The following is a 6,730-nucleotide window of genomic DNA, read 5'->3' on the forward strand; positions in this document are numbered from 1 at the left end:
GGGGGGGGGTTTAATTTCTTTTGTTTTCTTCTGTTTTTATTATTTTCCCTTTTCTATTTTATTTATTTTAGTTAGCGAAACAGCTTTACAAAAATATAACTCCTACTCCTAAATTAGCATAACAACATAGGCCACCTACTCCAAAAAGTTTGGTGATTATATAAACTAGATTAACATTTGTTTAGTATTTAAAAGCATTTAAAATAATTGTTTTGCTGCTGCTTTACCCATCTCATATTATTTAAACATTTTATGCATGTGTGGTTTCCCCCCCCTAATTATCTATGCAATATTTGGTTCACTCCGAACATTTTAGTTTTAATATTTGAAAGCTTTTATTGTTTGCCTATTTTTTTGAATTTGAATTTGAATTGGTTTCGAACTAACTCGAGATTAGCAACTATAAACGAGGTGACGTGGCATCATTAGCAGAGGGTCACTGTAGCTTAATTACCCAGGCGTCACAATTCTCCTCCACTACAAGAAATCTCGTCCCGAGATTTAAGCGGTGGAGTAAGGGGCGAAGGTGTTGGTAGCGAAAAACCTAACGAGTCTCCTCGGTCTTGGCTGCCCTTTCGAAGAGGTTGATCCCTTTCGTTGAAGTCTTCATTTCACTGCTTCAAGTCACCATGATCAATTTGTCATCCTTTCTTCGGGATCTCCATCGTACTTACGAATAGGTAAGGGGCAGCTCTACAACGATAGGATGTTACAAGGGAAAATCTTTTAGGGGTTACCCAAGTATGAACATACGAGTATCTCTCGAGTTGAACAAATGAAACACATCGAGAGCAAAGTAAGACGGTGCAATAAGAAGTTTCAAGCGGATAGGCAATCGTTCATTGCCTGAAACAAAGTGTGAATGGGGTTCAGAGCAACGGGAATAAGTATTGTGTCCGATACCAGAATTGATCACTAGGAAGGTGGCTCGCAAATTACATACGAAGTTAAGCTCTAGGAATAACTTTGGTAATAGGGTGTATAGGAGAGTCAGGTTTCGATCCCGTGGAACTGTGGGTTATGGGCCCACCATGTGGTTAAAAGTAGGAAGGTCAGTGACATCTTGCACGATCGTGTAAGCAAGGCATGTCAGAGGATAGTCTGTCAGTTATGTCGGCAACAACATCGATACCAAGGGCGAGGGACGAAGAGAACCATTTTCCTGCTCGTTGAACGAGGCGGACCAATAGGTAGAGTTCTCGTCCATCGGCGGTTACCAGAAAGTTTTCAACAATAGTAACAGGGTCTTACTGACAGAATTGTACACCGAGGTGTTTACCTAAGTAGGAGAAAACTACTGCTTAGATTATATAGATCACAAGAAAGGTTAAACCAACAGTGGAAGGAAATTATGTTTAAACACATATTTCAAGGGTATATCCTTCCCAAGGACAAGCAGAGCATGATATCCATGATAGGATATAACGTAGAAAACCCTTCAGGAAAGAGGAGAGAAATATCATGACATTACCCATACAATGGTGTTAGGATAAATGATAAATAAAATTTAGCATCGTGTTTCAAATGTTCCTGTTGAAAATCGGAGTACCATTGACATGCTTCGAGATAGCCTTGACATGGTCTTCGTGTGAAGATCAGACTTTGGAAACACGAAGGATCCATCAGGAATATCTTGTAGAATAAGCCTTACAATTTCCTCATGGATGAATGGATAGCCTTGCTGAAAAGGAATCTATAATGATAGGTCCTCCAGCCGGGGGGGGTGCTAGGCATGACATCATGTTACCGGGTCATCAAAGGATCAACATCATAACTCTTGGAAAGTTGTCCTAACCATCATATCTAACGGAGATTCAGGTATGATTGGTGTCAGGATACCTCAGGCTCAGGATGCCTGAGAAGAAAGGTGCAACACCAATTGACGGGATGACACTGTAAGATTCTCGGGAAATGAACTATGAAGTGACTTCCATTAACAAGAGTTCATCATTAACCCAAGGAGAGGACAAGGAGGTGTCTGGTGAACTCAACGGCAATTCGCCGAGATTCCCAAAAGATGGATTTCCACCATTAAGTGAACAAGGAGGTAACATTTGTCAGATCAAATGATATAAGGAAGTATGCTCGAGGAAGACATACACAATTAAACATTGGTTGAAGGGTGCGCCCGAAGTACGGGTTGGGTTGCACGACCAATGTTAGAATGGTGATTCAATTAGCGAAGGACTTAGAATGAACTATTGCCCATTCACTTCAAAGCAATAGGGTTGCTAGAAGTTTTGAATTCACACATCATAGCTCCATTGTCGGTATTCCGGTTGAAAACAATACGGGGACCAAGGAATGAACGAAGATGGCAAGAAGTATTAAGATATCAAGAATTATTAAGAGGTGGTGAAATTCTCACCACATTCTTGACAAAAAGTGATGGTAATACTTCCGAGGTAAGGAAGATCAACTGCTGGGTAGCAGTGATCTCAAGGTTTACACAAAACGTGAACAAGTTGTGTTGAACGGAAGGCAATAAGTGGTCGATGAGAACAGGAATCATCAAGGGGCAAGGATGGTATTACCCATCATGAATTCAATTGAATTCCTGGAAGAGCTCATAAGGTTGATGATGATCACGACACAATTGTCGAGAGATTTCATGCAGATGTAGTCAATCAGCGACGACATCAAGTCAAAGGAATGATGAAGCAAGAGGTTATTGGAACCACAGTTACGACACAAACTCGAACTCAAGCTTGTTGTTTAAGGTGAAAGGGTATGACGAGGAAAAATCGACGTAAGGTTAGTTCATCGTCGAAAATTGGTGCTCCGAGAATAAGGACCAGGTAGCACCGTTAGAATCGTCACGACAATGACATAGCCAAACAGGCTAGGAATGGCGTGATCGGGTACAAACTCGTACTTATAGAAGCTTACTGTAGAGTTGTTGAACCGTAGAGCGGACTCGGTTCAGTTATCGGTGTCTTTGAGTGTTCAATAACTCCGAGCCCATGAAAAATTGTAATCGGTGAGTATGTAGTACTTGATGAAGAACTCATAAGAAATTATGCAGTTCCAAGATAATCTCGAGATACCAGGTGGTAATACTCGACGACAGATCAAACTAGAAGTTGAACTGGGGTATTGCTCTATAGAAGACAAGTGCTTAAACTTGCACAGGACATGATATTTAAAGGAGAACATGGTCATAACCATGATTGCAAAAAGGCCAGATCTCAGATATAAGATGAACTTATACCAAGGGAATAATTGATTTTAAAAGAAGCTTCGATGAGAAGATGTACATCGTGTCCATGGGCATGAACGCAAAGTTCAAGGTCGACTCCCACTTCTCCAATGCACAACCTTTCATTCACTTCTCGCGCTCAATGAAGTTGTAGTTTTGAAATTTTATCTGGCAAAATACCATAAGAGTACGACTCGTGAAAACTTTCGAGTTCACACATATTAAGGAAGGCATAGGTTCAACCCATCGGGGCATCTTAGAATCCTATACCAGAATCTTTTAGAAGTAATTAACTCAAGCTCGAAGGCAGAGCATGGTTGAGAAAGCAGACGATACAATTTACCAAAGGCATTATGTATCCGAGAAAAAGGCTCACAAGTTTATTGAATATGAAGGGCGTTGTCAGATAAAATCCGACAAAGGAGCTGGTGGTCCACAAGGGATCTGAGGTGAGCACCGGTACTCAACCAGAGGAAGAAGAATGCACGGGCATCATATTATAGGACATCAGAATGATTCGATGCTTAGATAATAAAGGAATTTCGATTTCCAAAACAAAGGATCGGAAGCAGTCGCTCTGATCAAGGATGGATAAGTTGGATATACCAGAGGCACAATTGACGACAAATAGTTTGGTCGAGAACCAGCTCATGTTCAAAAATGATGTCTGAGCCGGAAGGATAATTTAGAAGGGTTGATAGATGATTGTGTGCATTCGCACACGCGCTGAATCAATAGGATCAAAATGACGATGCCTAAGGATACTAACGAATATTGCCAGACATATGGAAAGCATCCATAATGCAAGCAGACAAGTATTGTAGAGCAATAAGCTATTAAGGATTTTTGGAGGATCAAACAGTATTTCGAAGACCATTGTGAAACACATGAACAACTGGGGATGAGCGGATACTCGACAAGTGCGAGAATTATCCATAGGGGTATTCAGGTGACAAGAACAGCAAGGCAGTAAGCTCAAGGGATTATCGAAACCACGACGAGTTTTTCAGGGTATCTTGTAATAACAAGACCAACTGGGGATGATATAAGAATAACAACTGTAAGTAGTTACCCATAAGGGTTGACGGTGGAAGGGGAATTGCAAACGCGATGAACACAAGTTCTCGGCTTAACAGCGGAAAGTATCTTCAGGGTCTTCACGTGCAACAGACGATCATCAGTAATAAGGGGCTCTCCGGGTGAAAGTGATAACGAGATCCTAATGTTAGATTTAGCAAAATTCATTTAACCCGAATAGAAGAGAGATCAGAGTCCCAGAGTAAGGTCGAGGAGTAAAAGATCCTAGTACCACCCGATGGCGACGTGGGCCCGTAAGGCACACAGCCAAGTTAGTAAAAGTTTTTGCAATGTCTAGACTCGACTTCGGCCAAGGAGTGTGGAAGGGGATTCCTACAGGCAGTCGGCTCTGATACCAACTTGTGACGCCCCCGATTCAATCGTACACTAATCATGCACGCAAATGTGTACGATCAAGATCAGGGACTCACCGGAAGATATCACAACACAACTCTACAAATAAAATAAGTCATACAAGCATCATAATACAAGCCAGGGGCCTCGAGGGCTCGAATACAAGTGCTCGATCATAGACGAGTCAGCGGAAGCAACAATATCTGAGTACAGACATAAGTTAAACAAGTTTGCCTTAAGAAGGCTAGCACAAACTGGGATATAGATCGAAAGAGGCGCAGGCCTCCTGCCTGGGATCCTCCTAACTACTCCTGGTCGTCGTCAGCGGGCTACACGTAGTAGTAGGCACCTCCGGTGTAGTAGGGGTCGTCGTCGACGGTGGCGTCTGGCTCCTGGACTCCAGCATCTGGTTGCGACAACCAGAAAGAAAGGAAAGGGGGGAAAAGGGGGGAGAAGCAACCGTGAGTACTCATCCAAAGTACTCGCAAGCAAGGAACTACACTACATATGCATGGGTATATGTGTAAAGGGCCATATCAGTGGACTGAACTGCAGAATGCCAGAATAAGAGGGGGATAGCTAATCCTGTCGAAGACTACGCTTCTGGCAGCCTCCGTCTTGCAGCATGTAGAAGAGAGTAGATAGAAGTCCTCCAAGTAGCATCTCCAAGTAGCATCTCCAAGTAGCATCGCATAGCATAATCCTACCCGGCGATCCCCTCCTCATATCCCTGAGGTAGAGCGACCACCGGTTGTATCTGGCACTTGGAAGGGTGTGTTTTATTAAGTATCCGGTTCTAGTTTTCATAAGGTCAAGGTACAACTCCAAGTCGTCCTGTTACCGAAGATCACGGCTATTCGAATAGATTAACTTCCCTACAGGGGTGCACCACATTCCCCAACACGCTTGATCCCATTTGGCCGGACACACTTTCCTGGGTCATGCCCGGCCGCGGAAGATCAACACGTCGCAGCCCCACCTAGGCAAAACAGAGAGGCCAGCACGCCGGTCTAAACCTAAGCGCACAGGGGTCTGGGCCCATCGCCCATAGCACACCTGCACGTTGCGTGGGCGGCCGGAAGCAGAACTAGCCCCCTTAATACAAGAGCAGGCTTACGTTCCAATCCGGCGCGCGTCGCTCCGTCGCTGACGTCTGAAGTGCTTCGGCTGATACCACGACGCCGGGATACCCATAACTACTCCCGCGTAGATGGTTAGTGCGTATAGGCCAGTAGCCAGACTCAGATCAAATACCAAGATCTCGTTAAGCGTGTTAAGTATCCGCGAATGCCGAACAGGGCCAGGCCCACCTGTCTCCTAGGTGGTCTCAACCTGCCCTGCCGCTCCGCCACAAAGTAACAGTCGGGGGCCGTCGGGAACCCAGGCCCACCTCTACCGGGATGGAGCCACCTGTCCTTTCAGCCCCCTCGTCAGAATCACTTGCGGGTACTCAATGAGCTGACCCGACTTTAGTCACCATCTGTATAGTATGTATGTATGTATAGTATATACTCGTGATCACCTCCCAAGTGATCACGGCCCGATAGTATAGCAAGGCAGACTGACAAGAATGTAGGGCCAATGATGATAAACTAGCATCCTATACTAAGCATTTAGGATTGCAGGTAAGGTATCAACAGATGTAGCGACAATGTCAGGCTATGCAACAGAATAGGATTAACGAAAGCAGTAACATGCTACACTACTCTAATGCAAGCAGTATAGAGGAGAATAGGCGATATCTGGTGATCAAGGGGGGGGCTTGCCTGGTTGCTCTGGCAAGAGAGAGAGGGGTCGTCAACTCCGTAGTCGAACTGGTCAGTAGCAGCGTCGGTCTCGTAGTCTACCGGAGAGAAGAGGGGGAAGAAATAATGAATACAGAGCAAACAAAGCATCACAAAATATAACAAGGCAATACGCGGTGCTCGGTGTGCCCTAACGCGGTAGTAGGTGATACCGGTGAAGGGGGGAAAACCCCCGGGAAAGTATTCCCGGTGTTTCGTGTTTTCGGGCAGAGGAGCCGGAGGGGGAAAGTTGCGGGTTCGATAGGTTAGGGGTGTGTGGCGGACGAACGGACCGCGTATCCGGATTCGTCTCGTC

This window comes from Triticum dicoccoides, chromosome 4B (assembly GCF_002162155.2).
Source record: "Triticum dicoccoides isolate Atlit2015 ecotype Zavitan chromosome 4B, WEW_v2.0, whole genome shotgun sequence".
Taxonomy (NCBI): domain Eukaryota; kingdom Viridiplantae; phylum Streptophyta; class Magnoliopsida; order Poales; family Poaceae; genus Triticum; species Triticum dicoccoides.